General features: G+C 35.9%; 1 protein-coding gene across 2 annotated transcripts in view; it reads left to right on the top strand.

Moving 5' to 3' along the window:
• The window catches only part of GBE1 (1,4-alpha-glucan branching enzyme 1), a 273,138-nt gene that overhangs the window by 231,706 nt on the left and 20,661 nt on the right, over positions 1-20,771 (top strand). The window contains exon 15 of one of the 2 annotated variants that reach the window (XR_010139153.1): positions 546-16,318. The exons of the other annotated variant lie outside the window; for it this stretch is intronic. The gene's annotated coding sequence lies outside the window, so the exon portion shown is untranslated. Of the gene's footprint in view, positions 1-545; positions 16,319-20,771 lie in introns of those variants that run through there. 2 annotated transcript variants of the gene reach the window in all.

The raw sequence follows: 20,771 nt of genomic DNA, 5'->3' as shown, positions 1-20,771 counted from the left end.
GAAATGTACAGTATATTTTAAAGACATGTTACTAGATCCATGAAAAAAATGGCAGATTCAGGACCTAGCAACAAATCAGCACAATTTTTCAAGCAGGCAATAGAAATAATGTGCTTGTCCCCTGAAGCCGTAATAATGATTAGCATCTGCCACCTGAGCAAGGTGCCTGATGCCAACATGAAGTCCTATGTGTCAGGGTGGCTCCAGCTACAATAAAGAAACCCTCCTACTCAGCTGGCTCAAATAATAAGGAAAATATATTTGTCACATAATAAAAACCCTAAAGTCTAGTTTCCCCAGCACTTGTGACAGTATCAAGTTCCCCAGTTTATTCTTTTTGCTTTCAATTTTCAGGGTGCCAGCAATGTCCAAAGGGTGGCACCTGTTAATCATTAGATAAGAGCCATGACTCCAAGTGTCACCCACCTTCAGATACAACAAAATGCAAACAGATTTTTTTGTGTATCTCTTCAAGAATGAAGTTACTTCTTTAGCAAAATTTCTTTCATATTTTATTGACCAGAGTTGGGTCTCACATCTTCCAGAAAAATTTTCTAGGAAGAGGAATGATATTAATATGAGTGACTTAATCAGGAATTACCCCTGAGTCTCAGGAAGACATCACTTGATGAAGTGGACACCCAGACAGAATTTTACTCTGACAGTAAGAAGAAAACAGCCAGTGCTTTTTAGTAAGTAGCCTGCAGCATCTGTCACCACCCTGTGCTGCTCAGTGACATTGAGGGGAAAGAGAGATGGTTCCCTACTTTCTTCCCACCCAACCAATCACTGTTCCACATAACATCAGAGCACCTAGGAGAGGAGGCTGTAGTTGTGACTGATAGCACGAATGTGCCCCAGTTAACCCACAGAATGCTCTGTTTGTCTGTCTCTTTATGCCGACAAATAAATCAATGTGATGGGTTATCTACACTAAAGAAGTACAGTACTATTCTGGGAAACAAATATCCTCTTCATTTCCATAAAAAAATCCAAACAAATACTAGACATGTAGCAATTTGTACATGATCCTTCTCACCGCCCGGGTGCTAAAGTAATGCTCCTAGACTAAACCCTTCTATACTTGGTAGTGTAATATAATCAAACCAAAATACATTTACAGAATACTGGTATCTACTTCAATCTTTGTTATATCTTTGCAGTGCTGTCCTTGACCCTTAAGTGGAGGTAAAGAGATGTATAAAACCCAAACTGTGATGTAAGTCTTAATGCAATAAGTGGAAAAGGAACAAGGAGCAAGAATGTTCCATGGGAGAAGAGAGGACAAGAAAAATGAAAAAATAAGTGGCAGGGGAGGAGGGGAGAGATACTGAGATTAAGACAAAGACTTTTAAGCCTAGACTTGGGAAATGGACAAGATTATAGCAGGAAAAAATGAAGAAAGCCATTTCAGCTATTAGAAATCATAGACTATTCTTAGATAATGAACAGTACAATAGATTAATTGGAGAATGATGACTATAGAAAGAAGTATTAAGAGATAAAGCTGAAAACATAGATGGAGATCACATAATAGAAGATTTTAATGCCATATTAATTAGTCTTTTTTCTATGATTTTATAGTGAGTTGCTGCAGGTTTTTGACTAGGGAGCTACTTGATAAGAATGTAGGCTTTAGTAAAAGTTCTCATGTACCAGTGTGTAAGGGAGCTTTCATGAGGAAAGAGATTGGAAGTACAGATATTAATTATGAGAAATTGCAGTACACCTAAAAGATAATTAGGGCATGAACTAAAGTAATGTCAATAGAATAGAAAAAGTATACGAAGCCCTTTCTTGTAGTGAAGGAACTCAGAATCTGTTTGAACATGGAGTATAGAAGGGAAAATGTAAGGTTTCACTTTGAACAATAGAAAGTATGCTGGTGGTATTATTCCTGAGGATACCAAAGCCAGGAGAGGAAGCCAGTTGCGGGAGTAGAAAATATAAATTTGAGCAGGATGGTTGAATAGAACTCTCCAGCCATTGTCCTCCCTACAGGAACACCAAATTGAACAACTATCCACACAAGAAAGCACCTTCATAAGAACCAAAAATCAGGTCAGCGATCATAGTACCTCATTTTAACATTATTTCAAGCAAAGAGGCACAGAAGAGGGTAAGAAAGACAGTCTTGAATTCCGTATACCAACCCTCCCCCACCCCTTGGCTGCACCACGTGGGACATGGAAAACGAGAATCTGTTTGCTTAGGGGAGGGAAAACACAGTGATTGTGGGACTTTGCATTGGAACTCATTGCTGCCCTGTCACAGCAGAAGGTAACATGGGCAGAATTCACCCAGCACCCTCAAAGAGAGCCATTAGACCAGCCCTAGGCAGAGGGGTATTGTCTGCTGTCCCAGCATTCGGAACCTGAGTTCCAGCTAGACCCAACACTGCACACTAAAGTACCTTGGAGTTCCAGATAAATCTGAGCAAGTCCTGGTGTCGTACTGGGATTAGAGCCAGTGGACATGGGATACACAAGAAAGGAGAGGGAAGAGTAAAGAGGACTTTTTCTTATAACTCGGATACCAGCTCAGCCACAGTAAAAATAAAACACCAAGCAGAGACCCGAAGCCCCTATTTCAGGCCCCAGCTCTCAGAAGACATTGCTAGACCCACCCTATGCCTTAAGGGAACTTGCTTCCCTGAAGGGAAGAACTCAGTCCTGGCAGGATTCTTTAATTAATGACTGAGGAACACTTGGACCTTGAGTAAACGTCGACAGTAGCCAAGTAGCAATTACCACAGGCCTTTGATGAGACCCAGAACCATGTTGGCTTCAGATGTAACCCAGCACATTCCCGGATATATTGGCAGTGGGAAGAGACGCCTGCCTGAGGAAAGGAGAGGGAAGAGTGGAAAGGGCTTTGTCTTGCAACCTGGGGATCAGCCAGCCACAGTAAAAGAAAGCACCAAGCAGATTCCTAAAGCCACCAGTTTTAGGCCTTAGCTCCTAGCTGGCGTTTCTCAACCTTCCCTGAGCCAGAAGAGAACCCACTCCCCTGAAAGGAGAGACCTAGGTCTGGCACAATTCACCAACTGCTGACCAAGGAGCCCTTGGGCTTTGAATAAACATCAGCAATAACCAGGCAGTGGGTGCCATGGCCTTGGGGTGGTGGTGGCCATGGAGAGAGAGGCTCCTTCTGCTTGAGGAAAGGAAAGAGAAGAGTGAAAGGGACATTGCTTGCAATGTGGGTGCCACCTCAGCCACAGTAAATTGTGGCATGAAGTAGGTTTCTAAAGTTCCTAGTGCCAGGCCATAGCGCCAGCATGGCATTCCTAGACCTACTCTGGGCCAGAAGGGAACATACTGCCCTAAACGGAAGGACCCAGGCCTGGCAGGATGCATCACTTGCTGACTAAAGAACCCTTGGCCTTTGAATAAACATCACTGGTACCCAGGCAATAGTCACCAGAGACTTTGGGTGAGGACTAGTACTGTGCTGGCTTCAAGTGTGACCCAGCACAGTTCCAGTGGTGTTGGCAGTGAACTTGCTTGCATCACCCCTTCCTCCAATTCCAGGCAGCTCAGGATAGAGTGAGAGACGAACTTTGTTTGGGGGAAAGTAAAGGAAGAGAACAAGAGATTCTGCCTGATAATCTAGTGAATTATCTCAGATCTTAATGAAGACCATCAAGGTAGTACCTCTATGAGTCAACAAGAGTGGAGCACCTTAATACAGATACCACTGCAATGACCAAAGACTTAGATCACAACACCTAAGTCTTCAAATACTTAGAAAACCTTCCCAAGGACCAATATAAACAAGGCTGACCCGTGAAGGCTACAATAAATACCTAATTATTCAATGCCCAGACACTGGCAAACATCCACAAGCATCACGACCTTCCAGGAAATCATGACCTCACCAAACAAACTAAATAAATCACCAGTAACCAATCCTGGAGAGACAAAGATATGTGACTTTTCTGACCAAAAAAAAAAAAAATGAAATAGCAGTTTTGAGGAAGCTCGTGAAATGCAGTTTAACAGAGAAGGAATTCAGAATTCTGTCAGATAAATTTAACAGAGAGATTGAAATACTTTTGAAAAAAATCAAGCAGAAATTCTGGGGCTGAAAAATTCAGTTCACAAATTGAAGAATGCATCAGAGTTTCTGAACAGCAGAATTGATCAAGCAGAAGAATTAGTGAGCTTGAAGACGAGGTATTTGAAAATGCATAGAAAAGACAAAAAACAAAAAAGAATGAAGCATGCCTACAGGATCTAGAAAATAGCCTCAAAAAAGCAAATCTAAAAGTGATTGGCCTTAAAGAGGATGGAGAGAGAGACAGAGAGAGAGAGTGATTGGCCTTAAAGAGGATGGAGAGAGAGAGAGAGAGAGAGATTGATTCATTCAGGTAGAAAGTTTATTCAAAGAGATAGTAACGCAGAACTTTCCAAGCCCAGAGAAAGGTATCAATACTCAAGGACAAGAAGGTTATAGAACACAATGCAGATTTTACCCAAATAATACTACCTCAAGACATTTAAAAATCAATTTCCCAAAGGCCAAAGATAAAGAAAGGATCCTAAAAGCAGCAAGAGAAAATAAACAAATAACATACAAGAGAGCTCCAATACATCTAACAGCAAACTTATCAGTGGAAACCTTACAGGCCAGGAGAGAGTGACATGGCATACTTAAAGTGCTGAAGGAAAAAAAACTTTTATCCTAGAATGTTATATCCAGCAAAAATATCCTCCAAATATGAAGGAGAAGTTAAGACTTTCCCAGACAAACAAAAGCTGAGGGATTTTGTTAACACTAAACCTGACCTACAAGAAATGCTAAAGGGAGTACTTCAGTCTTAAAGAAAATGATGTTAATAAGCAATAAGAAATCACCTTAAGGCACAAAACTCGTAATAATAAGTACACAGACAAATATGGAATATGATAAGGCTTCAGTTGTGTTGCATGGACTAACTACAACAGCTTTTTAAGACATAGACATAATTATAATAAGATACAAATACAAACAAAAAGTTAAAATGCTGGCAAGATGAAGTTCAAGGGTAGAGTTTTTATCAGTTTTTCTCTTTGCTTGTTTGTTTTTGCAATCAGAGTTAAGTTGTCATCAGTTTAAAATAGTGGATTATATGATGTTACTTGCAAGCCTCATGAGAACCACAAATCAAAAAGCCTACCACAGATAGACAAAAAATAAAAAGCAAGAAATTAAAACATATCACCAATCAATTTCACAACAAGGAAGACAAGAAGGAAGACAACAAGACAACCAGAAGACAAATAACAAAATGGCAGCAATAAGTCTTTATCAGTAATAACATTAAATGTAAATGGACTGAATTCTGCAATCAAAAACATAGAGTAGCTTAATGGATAAAAATACAAGACCTAAATATCTGCTACCTACAATAAACATACCTCACCTATAAAAGCACTCATACACTAGCAAATAAAGGGATGGAAAAAGATATTCTATGCAAACAGAAAGCATAAAACAGCAAGAGTAGCAGCATGAATACCAGATAATATAGATTTTGAGACAAAACCTATAAAAAGAGACAAATAAGGTCATTATATAATGACAAAGGGTCAATTCAACAAGAGAATATAACAATTATATATGCACCCCACACTGAAGCATCCATATATATAAAGCAAATATTATTAGAGCTAAAGAGGGAGATAGACCTCAATACAATAACAGCTGGAGACTTCAATACCCCACTTTCACCTTTGGACAAATCTTTCAGACAGGAAATCAACAAAGAAACGTGAGATGTAATCAGCACTATAAACCAAATGCACCTGATACATATTTACAGAACATTTCATCCAACGGCTGCAGAAGGCATGTTCTCCTCAGCTCATGGAACATTCTTAAGAATAGACCATATGTTAGGCCACAAAGCAAGTCCTAAAATATTCAAAAAAATTGAAATAATATCAGGCATCTTCTCTGACCAAAATGGAATAAAACCGGAAGTTAATAAGAAGAATTTTAGAAACTGTACAAACACATTCAGATAAGACAATATGCTCCTGAATGGCCATATACCAATGACCATACCAATCCAAGGCTAGGTCAAGAAAGAAATTAAGAATCCCTATCAAAATACCAATGATATTTGTCAAATAAATGGAAAAACAATCCTAAAATTTACTTGAAATCATAAAAGACCCAGAATAGCAAAAGACATGTTGCACAAAAAGAACAGAACTGGAGCAATCACATTACCTGACTTCAAATTATACTACAGAGCTATAGTGACCAAAACAGCATGGTAATGCCATAAAAACAGACACAAATACCAGTAGAACAGAATATAAAACCCGCAAATCAATCCATGTATCTATAGTGAACTCATTTTCAACAAAGGTGCCAAGAACATACAATGGGGAAAGGACAGCTTCCTCAACAGATGGTGCTGGGAAACCTGGATATCCATATGTGGAAAAATGAAGCTAGATCCCTGTCTCTCATTATATACAAAAAACAAATCAAAATGGATTAAAGACTGAAATCTTAGACATAGTTTATGCCTAAACTAAGGATAGGCAATCAAAGCAAAAATGTACAAATGAAATGAGAGCAAGTTAAAAAGCTTCTGCACAACAAAGGAAACAAAGGGAAGAGACAATCCACATTATGGGAAAAAATATTTGCAAACTATCCATCTGGCAAAGGATTAATAACCAGAATACATAAGGAGCTCAAACAATAGGAAAAAATTTAATAATCTTATTTAAAAATGGGCAGAAGATCTGAATATACATCTCTCAACAGAAGACATACAAATGGCAAACAGGTGTATGGAAAAGTGCTCAGCATCACTGATCACGAAAGAAATGCAAATCAAACCTACAATGAGAAATCTTCTCACCCCAGTTAAAATAACTTTTTTCCAAAAGACAGGCAATAACGATCCTGGTGAGGATGTGGAGAAAGTAGAACCCTCATACACTGTTGGTGAGGTTGTCAATTAGTACAGCCAGTGTGGAGAACAGTATGGAGATTACTCAGAAAAACTAAAAATATAACTACCATATGATCCAGTATACCACTGCTAGGTATACACCCAAAAGTAAAGAAATCAGTATATGGAGCAGATATCTGCACTCCCCTTTTATTGTAACACTGTTCACTATAGCCAAGATTTGGAATCAGCCTAAGTGTCCATCAGTACACGAATGAATAAAGAAAATATGGTACATATACACAATGGAATACTATTCAGCCATAAAAGGAATGAAATCCTGTTATTTGCAACATGGGTGGAACTGGAGGTCATTTTGTTCAGTGAAATAAGCCAGGCATAGAAGGACTGACTTTGCACATCTTCACTGATTTATGGAAGCTAAAAATTAAAACAGTTGATCTCATGGAGATAAGAGAATAGAAGGATGGTTACCAGAGGCTGAGAAGGGTAGTGGGGTAGTGAGAGGGAAATGGAATGCTTAATGGCTACAAAAGCATAGTTTGATAGAATGAATAAGACCTAATATTTGATAGCACAACAGGGTGACTACAGTCAACAGTAATTTATTCTACATTTTAAAATTTTAACTAAAAGTGTATTAGGAATGTTTGTAACATAAAAAAGGATAAATGCTTGAGATGATGGATACTGTATTTACCCTGATGTGATTATTACATATTGTATCCTGTATCAAAATATCTCAGGTACCCCATAAACGTATATACCTACTATATACCCATAAAAATTTTAAATTTAAATTAAAAAATTATTTTATCATTGTCAACAAATGGAAATGTATAGAATTTTCCATGATGATATTTAGGAGAAAAATCTTGGGTCAAGCTATAAAGATCTATCTAAGATATATTAATATATTAACTTTAACAAATATTGAATATTATGAAAGCATACATAGTAATATATGTATTATCTATATTATATAGTATAGTGTATTACTATGACCCCCATAAGTCAGCAAGACCCCCAAATGTTAGTTTATATATGATGACACAGAATTACACTGTATATGAAAGCCTGGTTCGGTTTTGAAAATCTTGACACAAATTGGGTCTTTTGAAATTTAGTTATCTGCTTAAATGTCTATAGGTACTTGTTACACGAAGATGTCCTATTTTAATAAATAAATACTGAATGTTTTTACATTAGTCACCTCTTCTGGAAGCTATACTAGTTATAAGTTGCAATGATACGGACATTGGAAAACTGAGCCATCCTTTATAGAAATTATAGTTGAATCCTCAGTCATCTATTTGGTCTCCAAGAGAACCTTGAAGAAATATTGTTGACCTGTTTCCCACATTTTGCCTGTTACAGATTTGTGCCCACTTGGACCTTAATTATTCTTACAACCCATCTCTTCCATGTCTTTCTGTTAACAAGTGGTACATTCACATACGTTATTGCTTTTTCTGAGAATATTTGCATTTTAATAATTCTCTTTGAATACTCACAAAGTATTGAAGATGTAATGGTCTAAATAGGTAATGGGAGAATTGTATCGTGTTTTTACTTTATATAGTTTAAATTTGGGGGGGCAGGAAAGGTGCAGGAGAGCATTTCCAACATAATTTACAACACACCTTCTAATTAAGTATATTTTAATAACACCAGCCATAACTCTGAAATTGAAATCACAACATCTTCCTGTTGTGAGGTACTCTGCTTCACCCTCCCAGTTCAGTGCAGAAGTCCCATCTAGAAATTTCTTACAAATGATCACCTGTTACTCGAATACTTTGCAGTGCTAGGAATATCACTATTTCATGAGATAAACAGTATTGTTTTTTAATAATTAAAAATGTTATCTTAAAATCAATGCATTAGTTCTATACTCTGCGGCTAACACATGTTCTATGTGCCAGCCATTCAAATCAGAAAGACATTTAACATACTTCTTAGATTACCACCTCTCCCTGGTTTTTCACTCTTCCAGACCAGATACTGCTAGTTTCTTAAATCGATTCTCATGATACTTTCCAAACCTCTTACCACTGCATCTCCCTTATCAAAATGCACCCAGCATCGTTCACATTCCTCCTACACTAACAGCAGAGTATTCTAGATATGGTCTGGCAAGTATGACGTACAGAGCCCCATTACCTTCCTTTATCTTGATGCTGCTCTCTTATTCACGGAGTTAAAGTTGTATTGGCTTTCCTGGCAGCCATCACATTTTCCTTTCACATTGTATTTCCATCCAAATAAAAATCTTGGGTTTTTCTTTTGTATCCTAGTATTATGTCATATCTTCCTTTTTCTTTATTTATTCAGTTAATAATTTCAACCTAAAATCCCAAATTTAACATTAAACATGAAAAAGTACAATATTAACTTTGACCCTCTAACCTATTAGAAAAGATAAAAGAATATTACAGGACAATTCTCTGTTATTAATCTGTTAGGATTGTAGCATCTCCCATAATCAGCCAATGGATCTCTTCTTTTAACTTTTTGTTGTTCCAAGCTTAGCTTTAAGACTCCTTTTTCTTCTCCCTTGCATTTTTTGTCTCGTTTTGGCCTTTTATCTTTCTGACTTTATTCTTGTGCTTTTAACCTACAGTGTAGTTCAATATTATAGAATGAATTCAGATATAGAAAGTATTAAAAATTAGGATTTAAATGGTATATTTTCTGTCTTTAGCAAAATATTGTATGCCATTGGTATTTCCAACTACTGAGCAAGTGAATTGAATACAGATTTTTACTGTGAAGAGTCTACAGTGGCAAGATTGCATGTGTTAATCAAGTAATAAAATTCATCAAATTTTTAATTCCCTGGGAAGCAGGATTTGGTGCCAGAACAAATTTAACTTTTCTAAAGAAGCCACTTAAACTTCCTCTGTCACTAGGAAATATAACCCTGCTATAGGTAACATGTCTGAATTTTTTGAGCATACATACAGTTAGCCTCTAGGAGTTCAAATGAAGAGTGGCATGTCTCTCACTTTAAATCAAAAACTAGAAATGATTAAGCTTAGTGAGAAGGCATGTTCAAAGTTGAGACAGGACAAAGGCTAGGTCCCTTATGCCAAAGAGTTAGCCAAGTTTAAGGATGCTCTTAACTATCTCTTCAAAATAGAGGATACTTTTGGAAAACTGAGAGGCAAGACTGATTTGTATCAATAAAGCTTTGAATGTAGCCTTCATGGTGACTACCAGAGGACATCTTACTGTTTCTGCAACAGAATCTACAGCCATATTCTAGGAAAAAATCAAGATGGTGACTACCAGAGGACATCTTACTGTTTCTGCAACAGAATCTACAGCCATATTCTAGGAAAAAATCAAGATGGTGACTACCAGAGGACATCTTACTGTTTCTGCAACAGAATCTACAGCCATATTCTAGGAAAAAATCAAGATGGTGACTACCAGAGGACATCTTACTGTTTCTGCAACAGAATCTACAGCCATATTCTAGGAAAAAATCAAGATGGTGACTACCAGAGGACATCTTACTGTTTCTGCAATAGAATCTACAGCCATATTCTAGGAAAAAATCAAGAAACAAAACGACAACAAAAACCTTTTGCCTGTATAGTCTCACATTTGTCTTTTTAGCTGCTAATCTTCAGTGTAATAATCACCAATATTCTTTAATACAATAGATAGAAATGTGGGTAATGCTGAGACCTAAATGTACTTAATAAATAGGCAGGTTTCATATTTCATGCTTAGAAAGAAAATACATTTTCCTGATGTATTATATTCACTTAAGTTTTCACATTGTTTAGCCGTAAAGAAAGAAACATAATGCCTTTTATATCATCAGAATCATTATTATATTTATTTAGTGGCATTTCTTCACCTAGAACATTATCAAGTTGGCATTAAATCAGAAAGAAAACTCTGTTCCCAAGGCCAGAGTGCTCTTTCTAATCCATTTGAATAATACAAATGATTATACCACATTTTAAATGATGTGGGGAGAATGTGAGTATTAGGGCCCCTCTTTTGTGGGCCTTCTATTTGCTAATCATTTTTATAAAGTATTCAGTTTAATATAGTATAGTGATAATGACAAAGTTTGAAACATTGCGATAATTACCAAAATGTGCTGCGGAGACATGCAATGAGCATATGCTGTTGGAAAAATGGCACCGACAGAGTTGCCCAGCCAGGGTTTCCACAAACTTTCAATTTGAAAAGAACACAGTATCTGCAAAGCACAATAAAGTGAAGTGCACAAAGCAACTTATGACTGTATTTTGGACCACACTATAAGGCATGTTGTAGAGACTGAGGCCTTTAATTAACTGAAGCCTTTCCTCCAGCCCATGGCAGGTAAAGGTTACGCAGTGTTTTCCACAGCCCATATTCTTTCTGTTACACCCTGGTGCCTCTTTCTGTTCCTGGAGTATGTACATGTGGTTGGGGGTGGTAGCAGTGGTGGTATTATTGATGATTTATTTCTGTAATGTTCAAAATAATTTTGAAAATACTTCTGGGAATATAAGTAGAATGAGAAAATTACATACAGACTCATGGCCCAGGCAGGTTTCTTTCTAATCAACTGACTTTTCTCACTGCCCTGCCATAACCCCTGACAAATTCTTCCCCAGAAATTCTTCTTGGTGATCTTTTTTGCCATCTTCCACAAGAAGAAAAATAATTTTAAAGCAAAACATACATACGAAGGTCAATTATTGTGATTTTTTTTTCTGTATTCTAGAGTAGAATATGAATGTGTCATGGTTCTATTTTCAGAGTTAAACTGATGTGTTACATCAGTTTAAGTTAATACATGATATACAATATAAATTTTAAACCCCCCCCCAGCTTATTTATAAAGTATTTGTGTTGGTATATACAGATAAATATCATTCTGAGACCATAAACAACACAAGAATCAAACGTTTAAATTATTTATCGGCATACTATTGAGTTGGGAGTGGAAATGATAGTGTAGTAACAGCCCCCTTTCCAAATGGCATTTCAAACTGTTACAACGTTGAGATGTTAAGAGGAGTGTTCATGAAGTATGGCTTGTGAAGAATATGTGAATCTAGGACAAAATCTTTAAACCCAAGGAGGCAGAGGTATAAATAGTTGAATTTGACCTGAGATTGTTGAAATATTTTCATTAAACCACTGCAAGATACACTTTTTAAAATGTAAATTCATACTCTGACATTTGCAACCTGTACACAGAGTTTCTAATAAGCAAATAAGGTCACTTGGGTGATTTACTGCAGTGTGATTGCTGAAGGCAGAGATGTTGCTGTGAGTTGCTTGGTTTACAGAAGGCTTTGAAGTGTGATGATGTAACACTCTGTGTTTATTAGAATCTGTGCTTTATGCAACAAATAAAAACAAAGGACTTAATTTAGGATTAGCTAACTACCACATTCTGTCCAGATTATATACGTAAAGGATAATTTCTGGTCTGACTAAATAGAGCATCTCAACTTTCTAGTTTTCCAGGTTTTGGATACTTTGGTAAAAAAGCAAATTCAGGGTTTTCTCCAGAAGTTCTACACAGTGACTTTCACCAGATACAGGCATGTTTCTTTTTCCTTTATGTTATGCTGCAATTTATTGATGATGAGCTTTATGAGAGCTGAAACAGATGATCCTACTAACAATTTTATATTTAATATAGGTCCTCCTTTTTTAAAATAGCTTCATAGTGGATGTATGCTCATTGCTTAGGTTCACTGTCTTTAGTTTTGAAATGACTAATACTTTTAAACATAGAGGTCCTTTTGATCATTTTTTTCATTGCTAAACACTGTCTAACAACCCCTGTGATTTAATGATAATGACAGACCAGTACCCTCCCCTCCCTTTGTCATAAAAAGCCTATGATTTAGCTTCATTTCTCTACCCAGGAATTAGGGATGAATCACCAAGTAAGAAAAGTATTTTGCATGATTAAAATATTACAACTGCTATAACACTTTTAGATTGCCTTAATATATATTCATAAGATTATAGGCAGTAATGAATAGTGAGTAAGCCCTTACTGCACACAAATGTATTTAGTTTTGGGGTTTTTTTCTTGAAGGGGGACCAGGGTCCTGTTGTTTTGAATAGCCATCACAGTGCTGTCAGATATTTAACAGCAGTTCGGTTTTTTTTTGTTTCATAGCTCAGTTGTGCAATGATGACCTACCTCTTCACTTCGGAAAGTCATCTAACAATAGCCCAGTCAAAATTTCTATCTTCTATTTCTTGCCCTTCTGGAGGAAAAATAAATCAGAAATATTATAACCTTTAAAGAAGATAGTGCATAATCACCTAGTAATAGTATCCTTCACTGGGGTTGGGCAGGAGGAACATTTTGCCCAAGGTGATCATTTTCATCAGTTTTTAAAAAGGAGATACTATTATGTGTTTGTAAACTTCAAGATGAATGATAAGACAGAGTATTACCCATATATCAACAATGATATGTTTACTTAGAATACACTAGGTACCTGTAAACAGAGAGCTAAATCTCTGACAGGAGTATGGATAGAGGGTTGATGAACTGTTAGACTGACTGACAGACGGAAGGATGGATGGATAAATGGAGTATGTAGCTATCTAGTGGTGAAATAAGTCCTGAAGGTTTAAAATTATGTAATTAAAAGACAAATAGTACTAAAATGATTTGCTTCTCCCTTAAAACAGTAATTTAATTAAATGGTATAAAAATTGATAAGCTATTATCAATAAAATACATCATAATTTTGTAGAATTCACAATTAATATATTATTATACTATGATGTGCTTGCTGAGCAGGTCTTCATAATAAGATCTACCATCTCTTATAAACTTAATATATGTCCTGCACTCTGAAAGTACTTTATACTCATTACCATATTAGCTAACCATTTCTTTTCCTAGACTGCAAATATGGAAGAAGGCAATCTACAGGCATACCTTGGAGATAGTGCAGATTGGGTTCCAGACCACTGCGATAAAGCAAATATTGCAATATAGCAAGTCACACAAATTTTTTGGTTCACAACACATATAAAAGTTATGTTTATACTATACTGTGGTCTAATAAGTGTGCAATAGCATTATGTCTAAAAAACAATGTACATGCCATAATTTAAAAATACTGTGTTGCTAAAAGATGCTGATGGTCATCTGAGCCTTCTGTAAGTCATAATCTTTTTGCTCATGGAGGCTCTTGCCTTGATGTTAATGGCTCCTGACTGATCAGGGTGGAGTTTCTAAAGGTTGTGGTGGCTAAGACAACAATGAAGTTTACTACATGGATTGACTCTTCCTTTTATGAAAGATTTCTCTGTAACATGTGATGCTGTTTGGTAACATTTTACCCACAGTAGAACTCTTTCAAAATTAGAGCGAATCCTCTCAAACCCCACCACTTAGTTGATAAAGATTACCTAGGTTTATATTATATTCTAAATCATTTGTTGCCATCTCTAGCATCTTCACCAGTAATAGATTCCATCTCAAGAAACCATATTCTTTGCTCATCTGTAAGAAACAATTCCTCATCCATTAAAGTTTTATCATGAGACTGCAGCAATTCAGTCATGTCTTTAGGTTTCACTTCTAATTCTAGTTATCTTGCTATTTCCACTGCATCTGCAGTTAGTTCTTCCACTGAAGTCTTGAGTTCCTCAAAGTCATCTATGAGAGTTGGAATTAACTTCTTCCAAACTCCTATTGTGTTGATATTTTAACCTCCTCCCATGAATCACAAATGTTCTTAATATGGTGAATCCTTTCCAGAAGATTTTCAATTTACTTTGCTGAGATTCATTAGAGGAATCACTGCTTATGACAGCTATAGTCTTACAAAAATATATTTCTTAAATAATAAGAGTTGAAAGTTGAAATTACTTCTCAATCCATGGGGTGCAGAGTGCATGTTGTATTAGATGGCTTGAAAACAACGTTAATTTCCTTGTACATCTCAGTCAGAGCTCTTGGGTGACCAGATGCTTTCATCAATGAGGTAATATTTGAAAGGAATCTTTTTTCTGAGCAATAGGTCTCAAGCTTGGGCTTACAGGCTCAGTAAACCGTGCTGTAAACAGACGTGCTGTCATCCAGGCTTTGTGGTTACATTTATAGAGCACAAGCAGAGTAGACTTTAGCATAATTCATAAGGGCATAGGTTTTTGGAAACGGTAAATGAACATTGGCTTCAACTCAAAGTCATCAGCTGCATTAGCCCGTAAGGAGAGAGTCATCCTGTTCTTTGGAGCTTTGAAACCAGGCACTGTCTTCCCAGTAGTTATGAAAGTCCCAGATGGCATCTTTCAATGGAAGCCTGCTTCGTCTACATTGAAAATCTGTTGTTTAGTATAGTCACCTTTATCAATATCCTAGCTAGATCTTCTGGAAAACTTGCTACAGCTTCTACATCAGCATTTGCCACTTCACCTTAAACTTTTATGTTATGAAGATGTCTTTATTCCTTAAACCTTAAGAATCAGTCTCTCCTAGCTTTAAACTTTTCTTCTGCAGCTTCCTCACCTCTCCCAGCCTTCATAGAATTGAAGAGAGCTAGGGCCTTGCTGGATTAGGCTTTGACTTATGGGAATGTTGTGGCTAGTTTGATCTTAGATCCAGACCACCAAAAACTTCTTCCTATCAGCAGTAGGCTGGTGTTCACTTTCTTATCACTCATGCGTTCACCAGAGCAGCACTTCTTATTTCTTTGAAGAACTTTTCCTTTGCGTTCACAACTTGGCTAACTCTTTGGCATAAGGGACCTAGCCTTTGTCCTGTCTCAACTTTGAACATGCGTTTCTCACTAAGCTTAATCATTTCTAGTTTTTGATTTAAAGTGAGAGACATGCCACTCTTCTTTTCATTTGAACTCCTAGAGGCTATTGTAGGGTTATTAATTGGGCTAAATTCAATATGGTCTTAGACAATAGGGAGGCCCAAGAAAAGGGGAAGAGACAAGGGAACAGCCAGTAGTTTGGAGGAGTCAACACACACATTTATTAAGTTTGTGGTTTCATATGTGCATGATTTGTGGTGCCCCAAAACAATTACAATAGTAACAAAAATCACTGGTCACAGATCATCATCATAGACATAATGACAATGTAAAAATAATGTAATTATGAATAGACAATCATATATTAATATATATTAATAATGAAAAAGTTTGAAATAATGCAAGAACTACCAAAATCTGACACAGAGACACAAAGTGAACACATGCTATTGGAAAATGGCGTGAATACACTTGCTGGATGCAGCGTTGCCACAAATCTTCAATTTGTAAAAATGTGTATTTGTAAAGTGCAATAAAGTGCAATAAAACGAGCTATGCTGGTGCAGTAGTATCATTGGCCTGAAAGATTTCACATTGAGCCTTTCCTTTTAAAGTTAGGCTTTACTTAATTTACCCAAAATATATGTTTTTTTCTATTTAAAAAATGAATTATATTAGTCATCTTTATACCTGATACCAGTGTGTTTTAAATAGAGCATTCTGTCTAAACTAAATTTCTAACATGGATGTTATATTACTTTTCCTTCTGGCCAGTAGAAATTACCTTTTTCACTGAGTATCTCCTGCCTGCCTAAGTGAGATATTATTCGTGTTTCTGACATTTTCTGTTAAGCTCTTCTTAATCAGAATCTCACAGGATCAAACTGAGTGGTCAGTGTTCTATTTACATAAAAGTATTACCTGAGTATCCCAGATGATTTCTTAAAATTAAGACGTGATATAATTACTGGCTCGCTAAAATTACCTAAGGGCTCCTAAGCATTTTTGAAAGCTACAACCAAAAGAAGTTTCTGTTTCTCAGAGAAAGTTGGAAATATTAGAGCCATAAACAGTGTGTTCTTGGAAGCAGTGGATTCAGTTGTAATCATGCGTAAGAACCATCTCTAATTCTATTAATGTAGTTTCTGCTGGCCTAATGATGGGAAAATGCCTAATTCCTATAAATAAGCATTAATTTGCAAAATTAATTATGGTTATTTTTTGTAGTTATGTGGTATCAGCTGTTGAATAAAGAAAGTGTTTAGATAATATCAAATAAAATTATTTCATTAACATATAACTGAATGAAATGATTACACTCAATACCTTTTATTGTCACACAATGATCATTTTATTTCAAGAACATAATTAAAATGAAAAATTATTATGTTTGTATGTAAAATTATAAACATTACTGGTTTTTTTTTTCTCATGTGTTCTTTATTATTTAGAGAGAGAGCCAATTTTCACTTTGCCGGCCTCCCTATTAACATCTGTCCTTTTTGCCAGCTAAAGAAAACATAGGAAAAATAATTTTCTCTGGTAGTAGCATTATTTTCTAATTCTGAAACATTATTTTCTTCAGTTTGTTCTCTTCTTCTAACATTTTTATTTCCCATTGGCTCATGTAACACAGGTCTCCAGAAGTAACAAGTGTTTCTTGTTCTTATATTTGTAAACAAACAAATTTGCTCTCGTTGCAAGGATAGTGGTTAGCTTGAGCTCTAGAATATGACTATCTGAGGTTCAAGTTCCATCTCTGCCACTTAGTTTTGTTTTGAAAATAACCTTTTTGTTTCTTGGTTATTCATCTGTAGAACACCTATTCATAGAATTGTTGTCAGAATTAAATTAGTTCATGATTAGTTAATGTGCGTGCAAGGCTTAACACCAGTGTTGCCCACGTTTGAGCTTAGCAAGTAGTAAGGGTAATGGACATCCTTACTGTCGTCATCTTCTAAAAATGCATTAGAAATTTTAACAATAAAAAGGAATTTTTATAAAAAGGAAAGACAAGTAGGTACTAATCCTGTCTGTTGTCTTTTTTCTATTGTCCTACTTTTTGTTTTGTTTTTGATTTTTGTTTTTTCGCATGTACTAGTTCCCATTTCACCACGACACAGTGATTCCTTTCAGTCCTTTCACAGTGCTGGAATTGAAACTCTTCTGCTCCCTATTCAATCCCTTCCTCACTCTTGTACTATTTGTCCACCTTTCTTTCTTATTTCCCTTTCTCTGTATCCTGCAGCACTGTCTTGATTTCTTTTTCTTTCCACCTGTTCTTCATGTTATCTTTTTTAAGATCTAAATCCATTTATTCATTTTTCTTGCACTTTTCCCTGAAAAATTCACCCACCCTTCAGCTATCAGCTCTATGAAGATGTTCCCTAATGAGTCTCCCCACCTTGACCTGTGTCCTATTCACCAAGCAGTGGGCAATTTTGTGATGTTTAATGACTGTTAGGCAAAACTGGGCAGCATGGAATTATAAATTTTTGAAACTGAAAAACTCTAGTATAACCTAGCTCAGCCCATTCAAATGAAACAAAATTACTTAAGATATATATAAGCTTATTTTTTTTTCAATTTTTATGAGAATTTAATTAGATTAGTCATATGAATCATGTGTCTGAAATACAAGCTTATTTTAAGAGATCAAAATTAGTACCAAAAGTTAAATTCGCATGGCAATTTATAATATGTGAATGCTTTTATTTACATTAACCCATCTTATCCTCACATCATCTCCAGTGATACTGGTTAGGCAAGCATTTTTTGTCCTCAATCTACATGTGAGAATCAGAAAGATTTATAGTTTTCACAAGGTCATATTTCTAGTAATTGAATCAATGTGATTTAAATCTAGTTTCTCTAAATTCAGTACAGTTTTACATTTGGTCACCAGATAATTCATCTTTTTGTTGCCCTCTAGAAATGCCATTGAAGTACATGAAGTGTGTCTCACTAATTTTAGTTTTTTTCTCTGTTTATATTTGTAGAGGTTAATGATGCCTTTGACTAAATGTTTTTCTGCAGGGTAATACTATCCTGGTGTCTGACACTCAAAAGCACAGATGAATGTCAGTGGAAAATTTTTTTCTAACTGTATGTGTATATATATATCTTTTTAAGTTCTACTTTTATTTAGATTTATAGCATACATGTACAGGTTTGTTACATGAGGTTCTTTTGTTTGTTTGCTTTTGTTTTTGTTTGTGTGTTGCGAAGTTTTGGGTTGTGAATGATCCTATCAGCCAGGTAGTGAGCATAGCACCAGTAGGTAGTTTTTCAGACACGGCCTCCGTCCCACTCTCCCGGCTCTAGTAATCCCCAGTATCTATCGTTTCCATCTTTATATCCATGTGTACCCAGTGTTTAGCTCTCACTTATAAGTAAGAACATGCAGTATTTGGTTTTCTGTTCCTGTGTTAATTCACTTAAGATAATGACCTCTAGCTACATCCATGTTGCTGCAAAGGATATGGTTTCATCTTTTCAATGGCTATGCAGCATTCTATGGTGTACATATACCACATTTTCTTTATCCAATCCACCATTCATGGGCACCTACGTTGATTCCCTGCCTTTCCTATTGTAGATCGTATTGTGATAAACATACAAGTGCATATGTCTTTTTTTTTTTTTTCTTGTAGGACAATTTATTTTCCTTTGGATATATAGCCAGTAGTGAGATTGCTGGGTTGAATGGTAGTTCTGTTTTAAGTTATTTGAGACATTTACAAGCTGCTTTACACAGGGGCTGAACTAATATACTTCCCACCAACAGTATGTAAGTGTTCCCTTTTCTCTGCAGCCTTGTCAGCATCTGTTGTTTTTTGACTTTTTAATTATAGCCATTGTGCCTGGTGTAAAACGGTATCTCATTGTGGTTTTGACTTGCATTTCTCTAATAATTAGTGATGTTGAGCATTTTTTTCATGTGTTTGGGGAACACTTGTATGTCTTCTTGTAAGAAGTGTCTGGTCATGTCTTTTGCCCATTTTTTAATGGGGTTATTTGGTTTTTGCTTGTTGAGTGTTTAAGTTCCTTATGAATTCCATAAGACTCTGGATATTAAACATTTGTCAGATTCATAACTTGCAAATATTTTCTCCCATTCTGTATGTTGTCTGTTTACCCTGTTGATAGTTTCTTTTGCTGTTCAGAAGCTCTTTAGTTTAAGTCCCACTTGTCAATTTTTGTTTTTGTTTCAGTTGCTTTTGATGAGTTAGCCATAAATTGTTTGCAAAGACTGATGTCAAGAAAGTTATTTCCTAGGTTTTCTTCTAGGGTTTTTATAGTTTGAGTTCTTACATTTAAATCTTTTATCCATCTCGAGTTAATTTTTGTATATGGTGAAAGGTCGAGATCTACTATCATTCTTCTTCCTATGACTAGTCAGTTACCCAGCACCATTTATTAAAGAGTCCTTTCCCCATTGTTTATTTTTGTTTTTAAAGCATAACTGATAAATAAAAAGTATCTATATTTAAAGTACAGTGTGATGTTTCGATATACATATACCTTGTGGGATGGTTACTACAATCAAGCTAATTAACATATTCCTCACCTCACGTAGTGACCATTTTCTTGTGTGTGTGTGAGAATGCTTACGGTCAGCTCTCAGCAAATTTCAAGTATATAACACATTATTATTAACTGTAGTCACTGTATTGTATATTACAGCTTCAGAACTTATTCATCTTATAACTGAAAGTTTGTACCTTTGACTAAAATATCTCCATGCATGTGTGTTTAAAACTCCCTTTGCTTATTTTTTATTTCCATAGGTTTTTGGGGAACAGGTGGTGTTTGGTTACATGAGTAAGTTCTTTAGTGGTGATTGAGATTTCGGTGCACCCATCACCCAAACAGTATAAAATGTACCCAATTTTTTAAATGCATATGGGGAAATGTTTACTTTGAATCTTTCTCCTCACAATAATTAATCTGATGTAGTTATGGGCTATGTGCCCAGAAGTGCTCAGGAAAGACTGAAGTGATGATGCAGATATGCACACCTGCAAGCTTTGCTTTACAATTTTTCATGGGACACTAGTTTAGCCCCTGTTCTTCGGCTTGCTACAGCACTG

Source organism: Pongo abelii, chromosome 2 (assembly GCF_028885655.2).
Source record: "Pongo abelii isolate AG06213 chromosome 2, NHGRI_mPonAbe1-v2.0_pri, whole genome shotgun sequence".
Classification (NCBI taxonomy): Eukaryota; Metazoa; Chordata; class Mammalia; order Primates; family Hominidae; genus Pongo; species Pongo abelii.
Note: the sequence above shows the minus strand (reverse complement) of the source record. Positions and strands in the feature narration are given on the sequence as shown.